At 40.9% G+C, this 21,515-nt stretch overlaps 2 pseudogenes across 1 annotated transcript; one reads left to right on the top strand and one right to left on the bottom strand.

Annotated features, from left to right (window-relative positions):
• Positions 1-483: 483 nt before the first annotated feature.
• LOC148998825 (BOI-related E3 ubiquitin-protein ligase 1-like) lies at positions 484-1,426 on the top strand (annotated as a pseudogene).
• A 1,809-nt stretch (positions 1,427-3,235) lies between these two features.
• LOC148998824 (trihelix transcription factor PTL-like) lies at positions 3,236-5,260 on the bottom strand (annotated as a pseudogene). Its single transcript, XR_016171100.1, has 2 exons — positions 4,866-5,260; positions 3,236-4,508 (listed from the first exon to the last, which is right to left on the bottom strand). The product of XR_016171100.1 is annotated as a trihelix transcription factor PTL-like (transcript).
• Positions 5,261-21,515: the final 16,255 nt, after the last annotated feature.

Genomic DNA, 21,515 nt, shown 5'->3' with positions numbered 1-21,515 from the left:
AAGAAACTCAAAGTAGGAGTAGGATCTAATATACCTAGGTTCTTGTGTGCGATTAAAGAAACTAGTTCAAAGAGAAATTAATTATAGAAAAAGACATAATACTATTGGTTATTAAACAACTCAAATCAATACTTAATAGTTTATTAGGATCTAAAACTAATCTGCACACCTAACAAAGAGATTAATTATTAAAGGGTAATATTCATTTGGACCTCCTGATGTTTGATCCATGTCATTTTTAGTCCAAGCAAATGGAAACTTTGCATCTGCCTCCCTGATGTATCCAATAAGATCAATTAAGGACAAATTGTGATTTTTATGACCAAAATACCCTCACATCTATTTTACCGTAAAATGTGCATCAGGTTCGTTTCATCTTTTCCTTCCCTCTCTCCCTCTTTGTATCTTCTATCTCTATTTGGGTGTTTTTGTTTCCCTCTGCAACTAAAACTGATAATACTGAGGAGAACATAAATCATTTTCATGGCTGTTGAAGTGCGGTATCTCAATCTCTTCCCTTCCCAACTAATCAGGAACAAGTAATACATCTTCTTCTAAGTGCTATCCTCTTCTTTTCTCTCTGTTTTTGATCTGTTTCTTTTTATTTTTTTTTTCACTTTTTGATTTCTCCATTTGATTGAATTTATAGAGAACTAATGAATGCCATTGGAAACAATGCTAGTCTTTACAATACCCATATGGGTTTGGGTGGTTCTCCACTTTCTACAGCCAACACAACTCCAAAAATGCTTCTTCCTTTCTACAACTCCTCTGTTATGGCTGATCCAGTTCCTGTGACAACCACCACCTTGAAAGCTGATAGTGGACTCACAACAATCTCCCCAACACCGCCTCAAGAAAAAGCTCCAGGTATTCATCCATGGTTGTCATGAAATACAACATCATCAACAATAGCTGCAATAGTTGCAGCAGCGTTGCTCCTTTGTAAGTAATAGTTAGAGATCGATCGACTTATTGCCCAATATGTAAGTAACACTCAATTATTTTTTTCTTTTCCTTTCTTAAATCTGTTTTTCAATAATTGTGTTAACTGATTCATGTGTAAATGATTTGCAGACAAAGAAGGTTCGATTAGAACTTGCAAAACGCAGAAAATGACATTCGAGAAGAAGAAAGGATTTCGAAGAGATTGAGAGCGAAAGACGACGATATGGAGAAAATTGGGAAATTGAATTGGGTTCTTGAAGAAAGAGTGAAAAGTCTTTCTTTAGAGAATCATATATGGAGAGATTTGGCACAAACGAACGAAGCTACAACAAACGCAGCAGGCGGAGGAGAGAGAACCAATTACGGTGGTTGCTGGAGTAAGAGTGGCGGTGGGATGAGTGGCAATAGATTGTGTAAGAATTGTGGCAATAGGTTATTTTTCGAAGCAGCCATGGGGGTTTTGGGTTTAACGGAGTAATAAATATCCCACTCATTTTTATTTCCACCATTGGGTAGAATAGATGTGAGGGTATTTTGGTCTTAAAAATCACATTTTGTCCTTAATTGATCTTATTGGATACCTCAGGGGAGGTAGATGCAAAGTTTTCATTTATTTGGACTAAAAATGACATGGACCAAACCTCAGGGGTGCAAATGAAAATTCCCACTATTAATATAAATATAAAAATAAAAAACTACGCCTTTGGATTTTATAGATTCAAAAGGTGGAGATATGGAGAAAGAACCCAGCCTCTTGACTTCATCTGCCGTTCTCAATTCAAGTTGAGAATATTTATCAATTGGTAGAGGAAACATTGAGATGAATATGCAAAAATTGTTTGTAGAAGGAAGAATGAAAGAATCATAAAGAAGTTGGAGCTTTACCTTCCGTAATGTCAAACAAAAGGATTGCAGTCCATGCCACTAAGATATCCGAAGCCCAGGAGTGTGTAGAATTATTTGCAAAAGGATCATATGGAGAAAATTTATAGTCGAAAGAAGAAGAAGAAAGATTAACCCCCAATGTGTTCGCAGTGAAAAATTGATGGGTTTAAATCTTCTTTCATGCCATTATTAACTAGGTTGAATTAGTCCCATTTATGTACCCAAAAAGGTTGAATTATTTGCATATAATTTGGTTTCGCTAGACTTATTTGCGAATGTTATTCATATCAAATCAATGGGAAAATCGGAAATGGGCGAATAAATTGTATTATTCGGATTTGCTAAATAATTTGGGAATTATTCGTAGAATTAAATAACTATGATCATACCTTCTCTCCAATTGTGCTTCTTTTTCTTGGCAATGTCAAAATCCAACTCTAGATCGCGGCCCCTCCTTTGGTTTCTCTCCTTGGACACTTGGACATCTCTCTTTGTTGATCTGAACAATTGAAAAAAAAAAAAAACACCAATTCAACGGTAGTTAATACCAAAGAATCACACGCCTCACGTGATGAACCACCAACCTTGTTCTGATACCACTTGTTAGGGGCGGGATTTACAACCATGAAGAAGAACACAAGCAAAACACACTAACAACTACAATGAATTTGACATGGTTTGGCACGATTGCCTACATCTACCAACGAGAAAAAGATTTCATTATTTACTAAAAATGTCACCACTCTCCACCTCACAAGGTGCTACCTTCTGTTTGCCCTCGTATCTAGGTGATCCGACAGAAGTTATTTATAGGGAACCCAAAACCTTAATTCTTATATAATTACAATTCTACTAATGTACAAGTAATTAATCCAAAACTTGTTCCAACTATAAATACAATAAAACTATAATTATATGGACTTGTAGAATACAAGATAATCAAACCCATCAAAGATAATTGTGAAGCAATAACATGAGCTAAGAGAGGTGCCTGCCTTCGGAAGGAATTTGGTGCCAAAACCTATTTGGACGAAGCATATCCTATCCACTTGGGATAAGGCCCAAAGGCTGCGTAACTGGATTTGGCAATAGAGCTCTATTTGAAAAGGCCAAACCGCCTTAGATCCATGATCAAGAAAAAAGTACGATTACAGCCAAGTGGATGATCCAATGACCAAGGATGATCATGTTTCACTATTTAAACCCAAATCCACCTCATTCAAAGGTAATTGATACTTTGGCTTCTTTGTATTTGCTCAACGACTACTCAGTTTGGAGTACCTTTCAGCCCTCAAACTAGGGCAATGTTGCTTCCCTTACAGACTTGTTTGTCTGAGGTGCTTCCTGACCAACCAGATTGGCCCGCTCTCATTGATCTCTTTGTGGCAAGAACTAGATGGATCTACATTAAGTGATCGGTTTTGGATGCAACACTTACACTAACTAGATTTTTATTAAAACAATGAAAGCCTCATAACAAAGCCAGTTAATTCTGTTTGAATCTTCCATATCTCCAAAGTCCTTAACGCCAATAAGAGCCTCACCAAGTCAACTTGCTCTCTCCCACAAAGACCAGACAACATGACCCACTCTCTCTCTCTCTCACACACAAGCTACCTGATTACAAAAAGGGAAAGAAAGCAAAACCCTACTGTTATTGGTTCTCTCCTCTGTTGAGCTTGACATTATAATTCTCCCACAAGGTATCTTCTTCATCCATCAGATATCCAAAGTAGCTATCCTGCACTCCATTGCGTGGGTTGGAGTTAGAAGGAAGTAACTGAGCATCACTAGATTGAACTTGAAGACCTAAAATCTCACCTCTTTTTTCCACAATTCCTTCTACATCAAGGCAACCACGAAAAGAAGACTGGTTTCTTGAATTTTCTTTACACCACTTATTGCACTTATTGACACTGCTACGATGGTTGTTAACGCTAATGCTAGTGCTCTCCCATTTCTCTCTGCAACTTTTTGTGCAATCATCCACCTTATAGCTTCCATTTTCATTCTGGGTTTTGCTATTTTCATGGGTCGAATCCTCTAATTCTCTCCGATTGAATTTCTGCAAGGCCTCCATTAGAGAAGCATGTCGAGCTTCCACCCAAGCTCTATCGTGAGCCCAGAATTTGAATTCATGAGCCAGACGTGTGGCCTCTTCCTGCCTCCAAGCTTCCTCTCTAAAAATCCTCTCTTGTTCCTTCCTTTCCAGGATCCTCAACATCTTCTCCAACCAGGCCTCTTGTGTCTCCAATAACCTCCTCATCTTTGAATCCACGAAATCTCTTATCTTAGCCTTCCAACTCTTCCTACGCCTCTTATGCTGAGTTTGGCCATCTTCCATCTTCTCATCATCTTCATCAGAAGAGTCCAAATCCAAAGATCTAGAGAAGCTGAGGAACTCACCGTGCTTTCCCTTTGGACTGCTATGGCTTGTGGCTTGAACCCCAAGGCTACGTAGTGCAAGGTGGGTTTGTGTTTCTGAGACTGACACTGACCCAGTGCTGGTTGTTTCACCACAGAGAGCTTCAAGTTGACCAAAGAACCTGTAGTGCTTACCATCTTGTCTCCCAGCTTTACCTTCCTTGGTTTTCTTGTAGTACTTGTACAAGTTCTCGAACTTCTTCCTGCATTTCTTCCCACTTCTTTGGTAACCGTGTTCTTCTGCCATGATCCTGCAACAACACAACAAAACCAAAATTACAAGTAAAAAACAAGTAAACATTATGGTTTTCATTCTTGATATTTGTTCATGTAAATTAAATAATAATCCAAAATTAGGGGAAAATGGTTAATGCTACTCTTCCAATATTCTACAAAATATAAAATAATAAATATTAATAATAATTACTTTTGCTATCAAATTCCATGATCTCGACTTGAAATCCATGTTTGAAGAGCTCCCCAGGAAAAGGGGGAGAAAAAAAAGTCGAAAAACAAATCTCAAAATGGTTTAGGGTTTCTAACTGAGGAAAGCAAAAGACAGCAACAGAAAAGGAAACAGGAGAATAGGATACGAGAAAAATGGATACCTGGAAATTTCATCCCATAAGGGTCCTTTCTGATTAGCCACTTTGAACTTACGATCAAGACAAGATCTGATCTCTAAAAGGGTAAGAGTTTCATGCCTTGTCCATCTACCATTTCCACCATCAACAACAATGCAACCTTCCATCTCTATAGCAGGTAAAGCAGAAGCAGCTGCAGAAGTGGAGGTTGAGTCGGGACGAAAATCCAACACTGAACGACGAACATCTCACCTGCTAACTGATCAGGATCCTCCATATCATCTCATAATGCTGCTCTCTTATCAGATCTCTCTGGCTTGAGAATTGCGCTGCACCTTCAGGCACGGCCGGAAGATGGGTTCTTCCACGCATCAACTGTAGTAGATCGGGCAGACCCCGTAGTGCTCCTCTTCTTCCATCACCATTATCTTCTTCTCTGTTCAATCCTTTCTAGGTATCAAGAGTTGCTATTCTAAGCTTCCGGATATACGAGTTTTCCTACTTTGATTAGACTAGGTACGATCACAGGGGACATACGTAAAAATGAAACCAATAATAGAGGAACAAGCGTGCAAACATAAGACGACAGATAGAAATCCAAGGAAGGCACTGAGAAGATTACGCTGGTACAGTAACACATGACCTGATCTTTTTGACTGACAGCTGCTCCTCGGGCTCTTGGATAGCGCATTGGTGAGAGGCTACCTTTTGGATGACAAAGGTTGAGTTGGGTCAGCTGAGTCTGTTCTATGGATAGAAGGATTTCTTAATTTTGATATTAAAAATTTTTATTTTTTACTTTTCAATCAAGAAATGATCTTATTCAACCAAAAGAAAATGAACGAACTGCAGTCAAGAAATTCATAACCAACAGGGCTAGATCCGAGAGGATACCAGTGATACCATTTTATTTCCGGGTACGAGTTATACTGCCTCATCAGAAAGAGATAGTGCCTCTAAGAGAGGGAGTTAGTGCAACTCTTATTGGCCCCGAATGTGAAGTCTGAATTTACTTCTTTGTTTGGAAGAATAATGTGCTTTATTGACTCTTCTTCACCATACAATAGCTATATAATATATTTCTAAACACTAAAAAAATAAATCACGCATGAGATTTCATTGAATTTTGCATGGGCTCCACCAATGCTGTTGTTAGATAGGAGAAGTTTTAAGGAGCAAACCCATTGTTTCTTATTTAGGAAGTCAAATTGGATCCCTACTATTAGATGTGATCCAAATTTTGTTGGATGTTCTGCATTTTTTTTCTATGATTTCAAGTAATGTTGTTTATATTTCAAGGGCATCTAATGTATTTGTAGATGCTTTAGCTAGGAGGGCGCAATTGATCTCAAATACGATCATTGGCCTACTTCTGACCCCTTGCTGTTGGGTATTCTACCTCTAGGTGTTGTACTTGTAGTGTTTAAGGAGAACATTATTTTCCCTCAAGAAGAAGGTGATAGACTTGAAAAGAAAGCTGAGACTTTTGAGGAAAGTTGATTTGTAGTCTCCATTCTCATCCAAGGGAAAACTATATATTAACAGTTGAGATTAGGGATTGTGGAGAGAAAGTATTTTGAGAGAGACTAATCGTATAGTTGACATTTAGAAACTTAACTAGACATGTTGATAGATGGCAACTGGCTAACGCATCCTCTAAAGCATAATGGTTCTAAGACCATGAGCTTATCTCTAAGAAGAGAAAATGGAGCACGAGATAGCCCTTTGGTAAGCAAGTCAATAAGCTGATCAATGTCAGAAGGACATGAGAATGATGAGCTATCAGAAGGATGCGGTGTCACATCCACCCAGCCGGTATCCTATCTGGCATACCCGGGATGTGATCCACAGTCCGAAGATCAAGATCAAGCGGCCATGCCTCCCACATACACGATAACATAATCATGAACAATAAAATGAATGTTTAAAGTAAGTAATAAACAGATCAAGTGAATAAGAAAAGATAATCAATCAGAGTGCGGAATTTATCAAGTATCAATTACACATAAAGTAATCTCAAAGGGAAAGAGTGATCAGGAGTCACTCCTTCAAATATAGCGGAAAGTGGTAAATCAATCTTAGTTACAGCCAATATCAAGAATAAATCCATAAGAGTTAAAGATAACATATCCAGATGTTTAACAGTAATCCAGGGAAATGGGGCACTACGCAAAGGTTTCTTCTATCCTAATGATTGTTTCTTCATAAGTGTGGACGAGGTGAACCCAGCGCGGCCGCTCCCTCACCATGGTGGGGCTAACCCTGGTATGAACCATAATCCTCCTCGGCACAATAATCCTGACTCTCATCGTAGCCATCACCCGAAGGGTAGTATGTGGGATCATAGCTCGTGTCATAGAGTGCGCCATCAGAGTCTTCTACACCTGCAGGATAATCTAACAAATTGCACGAAGGGAATGAGTTCAAAAGAACTCAGCAAGGCAAGTCGTTTCATAATACACAATTCATTCGATACAAGTCACGATATGATGAAAGATGATATGAGACAATGATGATATATGATTCTAACCCTATGTATGCTAGTCTCTAAGGTAGACATGCTTTAAGCCATAGCACCATACTTCTTTAGGTCGTCTGTCACTCCCCCTCAATCATACAGGATATCTTGGGTCTGTCGGGGTAATTGGGTAAAGTCCTCATCAAAACCATGGTTGGGGGTTAAGTCACCACTCTCTCACATCACCATTGGTATAAGTATTGGCGCATGTCACGACGAAGCCTAGCCCAATGCAAGTCATCTACTCAGTCGTATCATGTCAGATCCGGATACTTTCCCTATGGCACCGACCAACTCAATTATGTATCCTTCACACTAGAGTCAGCGTATCCTATGGCTCCCACCAACTCGGACTACGGACTCATCAACCCTATTGGTCATCCACAAATGGTAAACGGGAAGCTCTCACGTCCCCTCACGGGTTGGTTACCGGTCTTGAGCGCCCGTGAACCCAGGTCTATCCATTTGCAACCCTACCAATAAATGGCCCCTTTCGGGTATCCGTAGTATGGTTTAAGTCCTCTCATAGAGTGGTTACCGGTCTTGAGCACCCATCAACCATACTCTACCACGGGTCGTTCGGTCTTAATACCCTTCCGATTCGGGTCTGATACAACAAGGATAATTCTAACCATACACCTAGACAATCCTATGTATGTCATCCAATAACCCAGGAAAGTGTCGATGGACACCTTCGGAGAATATCCTTCCCTAGGGCTTCCTTGAAGTTGGTGAAGGATCTTGGTCTCAATCATTGCCTCCCATCTCCATTGCTTCCTCAAGGTATGATTTCTCTCTCTCATTCTCTATTCTACTCATTCCCCTACTCTTTCTTGCCATTGAGACCATGGCTAAAGTGTTGCAGCCTTGCAAACACTTGGTCATGTGTTTCCCCTTTCATTTCCATTGTTTTTCTTTCATTCTTACTATGTTATGCTTCCAATACAATCAAAAGCATTGCATTTCTATGATTCTTGTCATTCCAACTTGTCTTATTGATCTAAACTGATGTGTAGATGTATGCTAGGTCTGATTTACTATTGGTTTATGATTTTAATATAGTTCTTTTCACTTCCTTAGCTGATTCCCCATCATTCCTTGCCATTGCAACAAATTCCATTTCAATTCTTGATGTTTAGCATATAAAACATAGGGTTTCAATTTGGGTATTCCTAATTGGACCAATGGATCATGATAATATTCTTTTAATAGTGTTCTTATACTACTATGATCAATCCCTCCAAGTTTCGGATCAATCCGAGCCCCGAAAGATCGGTTTAGGGCCCAAATTCACTATGCTGCCCGTTACTGTTCATCTTGGTCGACTGCTTGGTCGACTAAGTCAGTTGACCAGTCAGTCGACCAAAGGACGACAACAACTCAACACTTGCTCGTTTTGCTCCGTTTGATCTCCGATTTGATTGTTTCCTTCTCTAATGTTGCATATATGTTGTCTAGGGTTCAAGCACTAAGTTGGGGACTATTCTAAATGGTACTTGCTATTATTTCCGATTCGATTAAGGTAAGGACGGTTATACCCATATGACATGGACTATGTGTTTATCCAATGATGATTGACAACTTGATATGCTTAACTTATCAATTTTATTTAGACATCATATGACTACTGTAGTTGTCTTTTAACAGTAGTAACATGTTTAATTACTCTTGTATATCATGTCTATTTAATTATTGTTATTTACATATACACTTGAATCATGCGATGTTATGATATGACTTTCAATATGATGATGTATCATGTATGTGTGATATGATGAATTGAGAATGTGATTGGATAAGTATAATTTGGGATTGAGGAATGTCCTACTGACATTTCTGTCCTTGGATATCGGAGGGAATAGTATGGGATGTTCTCTGAAGGTATCCATCGACGCTTTCCTGAATTATTGGATGACATATATAGGACTTGTCTAGATGTATGGCTAGGATGTCCTTGTCATATCAGACCCAAATTGGAAGGGTATTGAAGCCGAATGACTCATGGTAGTAGTATGGTTTGATGGGTGCTCAAGACCGGTAACCAACCAGTGAGAGGACATAGATCATATTACGGATACCCGAAAGGGGCCATTGTTTGTAGGGTTGCAAATAGTCAAACTTGGGCTCACGGGCGCTCGAAGATCGGTGAGTCATATCCATGAGAGGATGTGAGAGCTTCCCTTCTACTATTTGTGGATGACCAATGGGGTTGATGAATCCGGTGAGTAATATCCGTGACTCTAGTGTGAAGGATACCAGAAAGGATCGTCCGGGGTGAGGAACGGACGTATCTGGATCTAATATGATATGACTGAGTAGATGACTTGCATTGGGCTAGGCTTTACTGTGACATGCACCAATACTTATACCAATGGTGATGTGAGAGAGCGATGACCGAAAGCCAGCCATGGAATTGTCCGAGAGGGATGCAGGACCCAAGTCCCACCGGAGAACCCAAGATACCTAGATGGTTGAGGGAAGAGTGATTTGAGACCTATCCAAGGAAGATTGGTGCTATGACTTAAAGCATGTCTACCATAGAGACTAGCATATGTAGAGTTAGAATCATATTTGCATAATCTGTCTCATATCATTCGCATCATGTTATGACTTGTATCATATGGTTTATGTATTATGGATTAACTGCCTTGCTGAGTTCCTTTGAACTCATTCTTATTTGTGCATTTGTTTTGTTAGATTATCCTACATGTTTTGAAGAGACCGATGGCACGTCCTTTGAAGCACCCTATGATGAGCCATACTACCCTCAGGGTAGTGGCTACTATGAAGATTATTGTAAGGGTACCGAAGGACTATGCTACGCAACAGGATTAGCCCGACACTGGTGCTGAAGCAGCTGTACTGTACTTCGGATATCTATAGTTATGAGGATGTGCTTTATGTGACTGAGGAAACATTTGTTAATGTTACTTTTTGAATTCTTCTTTTAGACCGGATTTGTAACTTAACTTTCTTTGATATACTCCTTGAATATTGATTTTGTAACCTTAACTTGAATTATCTACTTTCCACTACCATGTGAGAAAGTGACTTCTGATCACTCTCTCTCTCCCTTTTGAATTATATCTATACACTTGGTATCATCTTTATTCCGCACTCTGATTATCTATTTTATCTTATTCATGATTCTTTATTATATGCTTTTACCTTGATTATTATTGTTCACGATTGTGTTATCGCGTATGTGGGAGGCACGGTTGCTCGATACTTGATCTTCGAGACTGTGGATCACATTCCCGAGTATGCCCGATGGGGTACCGGCTGGGCAAATGTGACACAAGGTGTTGGCAACAATGAAGATCACATTGATGATCCCACGTTTGGTCACGATGCGTACTACGATTAGACCTAATGTGGAGTGGGAACGTCTGAGTTGGATTGATGAAGTCCATTATTACGAAGACGTTATCTATAGAGTAGAAGACTCTTAATTTAGTTGATTTCCATTTCTTTACTTTCTTTAAGAATAGTTGTATTTCTTTTTAGACTTACGTGCTACATTCCGCTGTAATTGTGAAGTGAGATTCCGCCTCACTCTACTCCTTTTTGATGTTTACATCTGGTATCATTTTTCTGCACACTGTTTATACTGTCATTCTTTTCCTTTTTTGGATCTCTTATTTATAATATTACACATTGATTATATCTGTTCATGATTATGTTATTGCCTATGTGGGAGGATGATTTCTTCGATACTTGATCTTCGGGGCTGTGAATCACACACTCGGGTATGCCACATAGGGTACCGGCTGGGTGGATGTGACATGAAGTGTGCTAAGTCTATGTTCTATGCTAGCATATGATTCTAATCCATTTCTTATCAATTCCCCTAGCTAATTCCTTCATTTCCATTGCAATTTCAATTGATTTCAATTCATGCTATGATTCTTGTATTTAGAACATAGGGTTTCAATTTGGGGATTTCTAATTAGACCATTAGATTATGCTAATTAGTTGTTGTATAGTGTTCTTATACTGTTACAATGAATCCCTCCAAGTTTGGAATCGATTCGAGCCCCGGAAGATAGATTTCAGGCCAAAAAGCACTAATCAACCCCGACACTGTTCACTTGGTCGACTGGGTCAGTCAACCAAGTCAGTCAACCAATTGATTGCTGAATTGTGTACTTCGCTGATTTGATTCGTTCAACCTCCGATTTTCCCCGATTTCTTTTCTAGTCTTTCATTTATGTTTGTCTAGGGTCCTAATATCATCCTTGGATCATTCTTTTGTGACCTTTGGATTATCATCATTGTGGCTTAAGGTAAGGACGGTTATACCCATATGACATAGACTATGTGACTATTTGACTAATGTTGGCAACTTAGTAGGCTTAGCTTATTGGTTGTATCTGGACATCATATGACTACTGTAGGTACTTTGTGACAGTAGCATCATGGTTATTTACTCTTGTTTATCATGTCTATTCATTCTTATTATTTACTAATACACTTGATTATGTGATGTTATGATGTATCTTTCAATATGATGATGTGTCATGAATGTATGATATGATGAAACTGAGAATGTGATTGGATAAGTATGATTTATTGGGGAATGTCCTTTTGACATTTTTGTCCTTGGACATCGGAGGGAATAGTATGGGATGTTTTCCGTAGATGCCCATCGATGCTTTCCTGAATCCTTGGATGACATACATAGGACTTGTCTAGATGTGTTGGCTAGGACATCCCCATTGTATCAGACCCGAATCGGAAGGGCATTGAGACCGAATGACCCGTGGTAGTAGTATGGTTTGATGGGCGCTCAAGACCGGTAACCACCCCGTGAGAGGACATAAATCATACTACGGATACCCAAAATGGGCCATTATTGGTATGCTTGCAAATAGTTAGACTTGGGCTCACGTGAGAGCTTCCCGTCTACTATTTGTGGATGACCAATAGGGTTGGTGAGTCCGGTTAGTAATATCCGTGACTTTAGTGTGAAGGATACTGGAAAGGATCCCGGGATGGGAGGAATGGACGTATCTAGATCTGACATGATATGACTGAGTAGATGACTTGCATTGGGCTAGGCTTCACCTTGACATGCGCCACCACTTAGACCAATGGTGATGTCAGAGAGCAATGACTTAAACCCCAACCATGGATTTGTCCCGAGGGATGCAGGACCCATTACCAATCGGTGATTGAGTGATTGAGACTTACCTAAAGAAGTATGGTGTTATGACTTAAAGCATGTCTATCATAAAGACTAGCATATGTAGAGTTAGAATCATACTTGCATCATGTGTTTCATATGATTTTGCATCATGTTATGATTTATATCATATGGTTTATGTACTATGGAATAACTGTCTTGCTGAGTTCTCTCGAACTCATTCCTTTATGTGCAACTGTTTTGTTAGATTTCTCTATAGGTACCGAAGAAGCTGATGGCTCATACCTCGAGGCAAAACAGGATCCCTCATACTACACTGAAGGTCTTGGCCATTACGAAGGTTACGGTGAAGATACCGAGGGTGGTTACCCTCCGTACCAAGATTAGCCCGACCATGGTGTGGGAAAGGCCCTGCTTAGTTTCCTTTGTGTACAACTATGAGGATATATTGTATAAAATCGAGGAGACCTTAGCTTAGGCCTTTATGCTGTCATTTTGGAAGTTGGATCTTTAATTATAACTTTCATTGATATACTCTGTTAAACTTTGGATCTGTAACTTAACTTTAATTAACTACTTTCCGCTGCCACTGAAGGAGTGAATTCCGCTCACTTCCTTCCTTTTGATTATAAACTTGGTATCATTTTATTCCACACTCTGATTATTTGTTCTTATCTTAATCTTGATGTCATTTATTATATGCTTGTACCTTAATTATTATTGTTCATGATTGTGTTATCGCGTATATGGGAGGCATGGTTGCTCGATACTTGATCCTCGGGACTGTGGATAACATACCTAGGTATGCCTGGTAGGGTACCGGCTAGGTGGATGTGACAACTTTCCTCATCTTTTTGGAAGCCCAAGTATGCTTTCAATTTCGAGGACAAAATTTGTCACATCCCGCCCAAATACACCCAGCCTATACCCTATTTGGGTTACCTGGGGGAGTGATCCACAGCCCAAAAGATCAAGTTTAGGAACGATCATATCCATTTAGCACAATAACATAATCAAAAGCAAGAACAAATCATTGTATTCTAATAAGTTAATAATAAAATTCAAGAAAAGATCTCAGAAGGATCACTAAGAATATCAGAGTGCAGAAAACATGATACCAAATAAAAAGGCAATTATAGAGTATAGAGGAAATATACTCCACAAACATATGCGGAAGGTAGATCGAAATCTAAGTAAAGCTCTAAGCTAATACAAGTAAAGTAAAAGATAAGTCTAGAAGAAACAAGAGAAATCTAATCCACATCTTCAGTCAGCTCTTCTTCATCTTCTTCACCTTGCGCCTCCTCATACGTACCATCATAGTATTCCAAACCTGTAGAGATGTCTAACAAAATATATGGTACAAAAGGAGTGAATTTCGAAAGAAACCCAGTAAGGCAGTTAAATCCATAATAACATAAATAGCAAGATTTCAAAGCAAAACATGAATGCAATATGGTATGAGACAAACAATGAATGTATGAATCTAACTCTAGGTATGCTGGTCTCTATTAGCAGACATGCTTTAAGTCATAGCACCATACTTCTTTGGGAAGGTCTCATCACACAACGCCGTTTGGTAGTGGGTCCGGCATCCATCGGGACATTCCATGGCTGAGGTTTAGGTCACCGCTCTCTCACATCACCATTGGTCTAAGTATTGGCACATGTCAAGGTTAAGCCTAGCCAAATGCAAGTCATTTACTTAGTCATATCAACTCAGTTCCAGATATGTCCATTCCTTGCCCCTGGCGATCCTTTTCGGTATCCTTCACACTAGAGTCCTCATAGTCCCTGACTACTGACTCATCAACCCTAATTGGTCATCCACATATGGTAAACGGGAAGCTCTCACATCCTCTCACGGGTTGGTTACCGGTCTTGAGCGCACATGAGCCCAAGTCTATCCATATGCAACCCTACCAATAAATGGCCCCCACAATGTGATTCACCTCCTCTCACGGGTTGGTTACCGGTCTTGAGTGCCCATGAATCCCCATTGATGCCACGGGTCGTTCGGTCTCAATACCCTTCCGAATCGGGTCTGATATAACGGGGTATTCCTAGCCAAACACTGCTAAACAACCCTAAGTATGACAACCAACAATTCAGGAAGGTATCAATGGGCATCTTCGGAGAACATCCCATACTATTTCCTCTGATGTCCAAGGACAGAAGTGTCAAAAGGACACCTCTCCTTCCCGAACCATACTTAATCAGTCACAATCACAAATCAATCATATCATATACATTTACAGTATATAGAAAATATACCATAATAAGATCCATCTTGTGAAACCCAGCCCTAACCTTGACCCGGAAACTTTGTTATTTGTAGGTCCAGTGACCCGAAGTAAAGCAAGAAGTCAGCTTTGGGCCATCCCAGTGGAGGACTTGGTGTCTGGCTTTGAATCCATGAGTGTTGATGACAATGTGCTATTTATGGAAACTGAATCTTGATGAAGATCAGATTAGTTGATGGACTTGGAGTGTTCTCTATCATGGTTTGAAGGCATTTCTACCTATTAGGTAAGTCACTTGGTGTGTGTGCAAAACCCCTTTAGGTTTGGATTTGATCTGAGCCTTCAATTCCCTGTTTCGAAGTTGCTGAACTGATTGGTCGACTCATTGGTCGACTGGACCAGTCGACCAATCCACTCGACCAATGGGTTCTGTCTTTGGTAATTAGGTCTTGCTTGCTCTATTTAAGTCCAATCTCGAGTCTACTTCGTATTTTCTGCCTCCAAACTCTTTGGAACGAACCAAAGACCTCTGCAAGTCATCTCCCTTGCGTCCTTGGTGTTTATCTTGACGGATCTTCGTCAAAACTCGTGTTCTTACACAAAAAGGTATGTTTACACTCTCTTCTTCTTCTTCATCCTTGTTTTCTTTCCTTTTTGAGTTGAGACAGTAGAGGAGATGCTGCATTCTCTGTTGCAAACATCTCTGAACTTATCTCTCATGATCTTCCTAAGGATTAAAGGCTAAAGCAATGTCCGTAATCATGATCATTGCAAGCTTTTGAAGGAATCATGATCTAAATCATGATCTCGTCTTCGTTTATCTTTGATTTAAATTCTGATGTTCTTAGATCTATTATATTGATCATATTAGTAGTCAATCGCTGTGTTTTCTTTACATAATCCATGATCTATCAATCTCTAGTTATTTCTCCTCTATCATACCATGCTTTCTTCAAGAATCATGACTGATACATCTATGGTATGTTTTGTTTCCTTATTTAGATTCATGTTCTTAGATCTATTTTCTTGAAGATCTGAGTATGCCTTCCATGATATCTTTATCAAAATCAATGATTCATTCTCCTATTGTTCTTGTCTATGATTTGTATCTTGAATTCTTCAAGAACCATGATTAATCTAATTATGGTAACTTGTTGTTTCCTAATTTGTAACTTGAAAACTTGATTCGATTAGTGTTTTGAGGTCCTCTATATGTTAGGATACTACCAATGTAGTTTACCCCTTGTTTAGTACCCTTTTGAACCACCAAATTCGGTTCTTTAGTCTTAAAACTCTGATTTTGTAGGCCACTGTCTCCATTGGTCGACTGGACCAGTCGACCAATCCAATCGACCAATGAGTACAGCAACTCCAGATTTGGTCTGTTTTGGATGTTTTGATATCTTTTCTTTTAGGGATCTTTCCTAATATGTTGTATACACTTGTCTAGGACCTTCTTCTCAAGTTTGTCAAGATCTTACTTGATTTCTTAAGATTCCTTTGCAAGTTATAAAAGGTAAGGATGGTTACTTCCTTAACAACATAAATTGCATATCTTAGTTTCTATATTTGAATCTTGTTAATTTATTTCTTTAATTAGATTCTTATAATGTTATACTACTGTGGTACTGTCTTGATATCAGTAGCATTACTTGTTTATATTAAATTGACTCATGTATGATTTACTTACCAGTTATACACAAGTTGAATGTAATTATTGATTTCTTTCCATATATGAAGTTACCATATATGTGATGTTATGGATTGATGCTTGTGTATGCTTAAGTATGGTTTGGAAAGGAGAGGTGTTCCTTTTGACACTTCTGTCCTAGGACTACTACGGGAATATTATGGGATGTTTCCGGAGATGCCATTTGGACACCTTCCTAAACTGTTGGATGACCTATTTAGGACTGTCTAGTAGTGTTTGGCTAGGATGTCCCGTTATGTCAGACCCTAATCGGAGGGGTATTGAGACCGAATGACCCGTGGTAGCAATGGGGATTCATGGGCGCTCAAGACCGGTAACCAACCCGTGAGAGGACAGGAATCACATTGTGGGGACCATTTATTGGTAGGGTTGCATATGGTTAGACTTGGGCTCACGGGCGCTTAAGACAGGTAACCAACCCGTGAGAGGACGTGAGAGCTTCCCGTTTACCATATGTGGATAACCAATAGGGTTGATGAGTCCGTAGTCAGGGACTATGAGGACTCTAGTGTGAAGGATACCAGAAAGGATTGCCAGGGGTGAGGAATGGACCTATCTGGATCTGACTTGATGTAGCTGAGTAGAAGACTTGCATTTGGCTAGGCTTTAACCCTGACATGCGCCGGTACTTAGACCAATGGTGATGTGAGAGAGTGGTGACCTATACCCTAGCCATGGAATATCCTGAGGGATGAAGGACCCATTACCAACTGATGATGAGTGAATGAGACTTTCCTAAAGAAGTACGGTGCTATGACTTAAAGCATGTCTGCCATTAGAGACCATCATACATAGAGTTAGATTCATACATTCATTGTTTATCTCATACCATATTGCATTTATGTTTGTTTTGTAATCCTGTCATTTATGTTATTATGGATTTAACTGCTTTAATGAGTTTCTTTGAAACTCATTCCTTTTTTATAATGTTTGTTAGACTACTCTACAGGTTCTGAGTATCATGACTGCTCGTATGAAGAAGCGCAAGGAGAAGAGGCATATCTCCAGGAAGGTGATTGCGGTTACGACAATTACACTGAAGATTCCGCTAGTGGTTATCAAAGAAGACGAGGCGGCCATCAGGAAGATCAAATCCATTCCGTGGTATCAAGAGATACATGGATATGAAGTGGAGTATAACTCCATCCTTCAGTTCTGGGGCTTGGCTCATTGTGAGCTTCTAACCATCATCCTTTGATTTGACCGAAGTGATATGTCTTGAATTCCGATTCTTGTCCTTCTTCTTTGCGGTGCCTCCCGGAACGAACCCCAAGCAGCTGCGGGGAAGGCCGCTAGGGCCGTTGTGACAGCCGAGCAACGATCGCCCGGGTCTTGATTGCGGATCAAGAGGCTTCTCTTCCCTCTCCCGACCCCTCTTACGGGGGTATCGGGAATATCGGGCCTCCGCGTAGCCGATGCTTCGGGTAAAGGGAAGAAACCAATGGTGGAGAGGGCTAACGTCTCTTCCTCCGTCCGAACCAAGAGGAGGCATGACACAGTTGATGCTCCCTCCAACAAAAAATCCAAAGCTTCGACGGATGGTGAGGAGGTCTTCATCCCCCAGTGGACCCCGAAGATGACCGACGGGGTCACTCGGGATCTTGAGAAAGCTGCAGAGTGGAGCTCTCTCGGTCTTGCTCCTTCGATCGCCGGGAGTTTGAAGCCCTGGATGACACCTCCCTTGTTAGTCAATCTACAAGGTAACGGTCTTCTTGCTTACTTATATTTTCATAATTTCTTATGACTTCTTCCGATATCTTCCGTCTTCCCGGGAATCTTGTGTTGAGCTTTTATCAACACATGGAAGCATTGAGCCGGGTTAGTGGTCGCACTCCTCCTTGCTGCAAACTTGTGAAGAGAAATTGGCCAAGGCCAATTCCGAAATAGACCAGCTGACTGCAGCTACCGTGGAGTTGCGGGAAAAGCATGAGGAAGAAGTGATCTCCCTCAAGGAAGCTCTTGAAGCTTCGAGAATTCGTGTCTCTGCTGCCGAGCGCGAGGCCAAGAAGCAAAAGGCAGCTGCCACGTTGTTTGGTGACAGCCTTGAAATCAAAAGTAGGGAGCTCGAAGAACATTTGAAGTTGGCAATCCCTAGCAAGCCTGAGCATATAAAGCCAGACCTTCGAAAGGAGTGCATTCGGAAATACCTGAACAGCGTACCTTTCTCCGAATTGCTAGGTTTCTACAACATTCAGGCTTATCGCATGGGGCAAAATGACGTTTGGGAGCAGATCCTTGGAACGATCCCTGACTTCAACACTGCTCCTTTTCGTGAGGTATGCCACCCAGAGGTCTTCGGGAAAGTTGGTATGGATCTTCCAGAATGGGCTCAGGGAGAAGATGATCCTTTTCTAGCTGACCCTCAATATGAGGCATATCTGAATGACGAGCCGGCACTTCCAGAGGAGAAATCACAAGCCGAGTCTTAAGTTGTTGCTGTAGAGGATTCAGCCGATGCCACTCTTGAGGAAGGCTCTTCTCATGGTCCTGAGAAAAGTCATCCCGACCAGGGTCCCTCGGGCAACAATGAAGAAAAGGCTTAGGGAGTTGTTCTTTTGTAAAGATGTACTCTCAATTTAATGAATAGACATTTCTTTTTTCATGTTGGCCTCAAAGTTTCCCCGTCTCCTGCCGAAATCTTGCCTTGAATATCAAAGTATTAATGATAAAACTTATCACTTAACCTTTCATTCCTCGCCGAATTATGATCTTATAGAAATATTGTGAAGATGCGTTTCGGGAAGGTGCGTTAATCTTCCCCACTACTTCATTTATTGCAAAGTCCGCACGTTTCCCTTCTGCGAAGTTCAAACGTTTTCCTGCTTTTGTATACCATTCACTGTTTCCAATGAATCGAAAATACATCCATTATTTTAATGGCAGTGCGACGATTGGAGGTTTCTCTGCATCAGGTGCTCGCTTCCACATGTTTCCATGTGGCATCTCTTCGACCGTTGATCTTGCTTTTTGCGGATTTCGAAGCGTCGTTTCGATTTGGGTCGTCGGTTGTCCTTAGCCTTCAACCGTCGTCTTATACCTTAGGCTATTTAAAGCCTTCGTGGGTACTCTCCATCTATCCTGACTTCTGCAAGATAGATTTGCTAAAGTGCCAAAGCAACCTTTCGTCCTTCGGCCTGCCTCCGTATTCCTCGTACTCCAACGACGACTCTATCCATTTCCGAACAAGTGAGTTTTTTGATTTCTCATCTCTTTCCCCACTTCCCCCCGAAGTAAACTGCACAATAGTTATACTTGGGGTTTAGGTTGTTGGTCTGTCAGAAGCTTTAGAAAACTAGGATTTCCCCATTGTTGTTGTCGTTTATTTCTGTACCGATACGGCTGGTTTTTTTTTTGTTGTTTTGCATAGTGGCTCCCAAGATCAACCCGAACTTTATCGAGCAAAATCTTGCAAGAAAAGGGTTGCGTCGGTGGTGGTTGGGGCCGGTGTGGTGGTTTCAGCTAGTGAATCCTCCAAGCGTAAGGCGATGCTGGCGGTGAATCTTCAAGTCGATTCCCGCAGCTTCGTTGATGCCGTCCCTACGCCTCCTTTGCCCGAAGTGATCGCTCGTCTTTCCCGGGAAGATCTTGATCACTCCGTTGCCGATGGTGCTGCCGGAACTCCTGCTGGTGAGCCTATTGGTAAGCTTTGTTGGTGCACCCCGAAGAAGACTCTTCGGGCATCCGAGGCAACTATGTTGGCGTCGATGAAGGTGTGGTCCCAGCAGTGCTGCTCCTATTTCTAACTCTAGTGCTTGTTTGGCATCCTCCTCCTCTCCTTCCGAGTTGGAGGATTTTGCCACCGGGAAGCGCCGTCGGGTGACAAGTGATGAAGCTCAGCCTTTGCTTGATGTAGTTCATCCTTCTCATCCTTCGCCTCGAATTAGTGTCAAACGAGTTTGACAGAGTGTTGGAATGGTGTACTGCTGCTCGAATGACTTCGAGAGCGCAGCTTCTTTCCAAACTTCCGATGAAGTCTTTACGAAGTCACTTTGGTGATGTAAGTCTTTCTTCATTATCCTCCGATTCCGAAAAATTACTTTTTTGCTCCTTGCTAACTCGGAAGTTGTTTGCAGGAGTCTTGTTAGTAACTTCCACAACCAAGTGGAAGCGGTTACTAGACTTAGTAGGTTGAGCAATGAAGTTTCTAGGCTTCGGGAAATCTCTGATGCTAAAGATGTTGAGATTGCTCGCCTTCGGAATCTAGCTTGGGAGGTGGCAGGAGAAAAGAATTCGATGATTGGTCGTCTTCGGTCGGACTTGGATGATGCCGGGGAGAAGATCCGGCGACTGGAGCGGACAGTTGGAAAGTCAGGAGCTAAAGGATCCGAAACATTACCCGAAAGGCAAGCTGTCGTTCCTTTGCCCGAATCCCTTCCAACTGATGTTCGCAGAGCCTGCGTCTTCAAGTATTTACACAATAAGCCTTTTGTTGATATGCTGAATGCTTATAACTTGCAAAGCGTCTCGGGATGGTGAGAACGAAGTATGGGAATCAATATTAAGGAAAGATCCTCATTTTGATACGACTCCCTACAAAGGCTTGTTTGCCATCCCGAAGTATTTACCGACCCGGGTATTCCTCCTCCCGACCGGACCAAGGATAAGATTGATCCTCCACCTTCCGATCCGGATATTATGCAATATCCGGAAGATTCTCCCTGTTTATTCTCCGCTGGAAGAAGTCAATTATGACGAGCTTGTACCGAATGCGAGTTTGGTCGAGGACCATTCTTCTCCTGGACAAGCTGGACAAAGAGTATGAAATTGCGGAGGATTTTCTGAATATCGAAATATTTTTGTAATCCTCATTTCTTCTCTTCTTTTCCTTGACTCCCCACCAATGGTTGACTCATATGTTTGTTCTAGTAAAGTCGCGTCAATCTTGTATAACTTGTTAACAACACCTGTAATGACTTTCTTCTTTGATCGGGAGATTGTATCCAGCTCTTGTAATTGTTTTGATACCTGGCCTCTTTGGATCTTCTCAAGAAATAAGAAATTACTTTATCTTGAACTTTGCTAGCCACTTGAATCGCCGTTGCATTAGGTCTTAGTT

The sequence above is a fragment of the Hakea prostrata genome, unplaced genomic scaffold, assembly GCF_041222555.1.
Source record: "Hakea prostrata isolate BN-2017 unplaced genomic scaffold, UWA_Hpros_2 contig_121, whole genome shotgun sequence".
In the NCBI taxonomy this organism is placed as follows: Eukaryota; Viridiplantae; Streptophyta; class Magnoliopsida; order Proteales; family Proteaceae; genus Hakea; species Hakea prostrata.
Note: the sequence above shows the minus strand (reverse complement) of the source record. Positions and strands in the feature narration are given on the sequence as shown.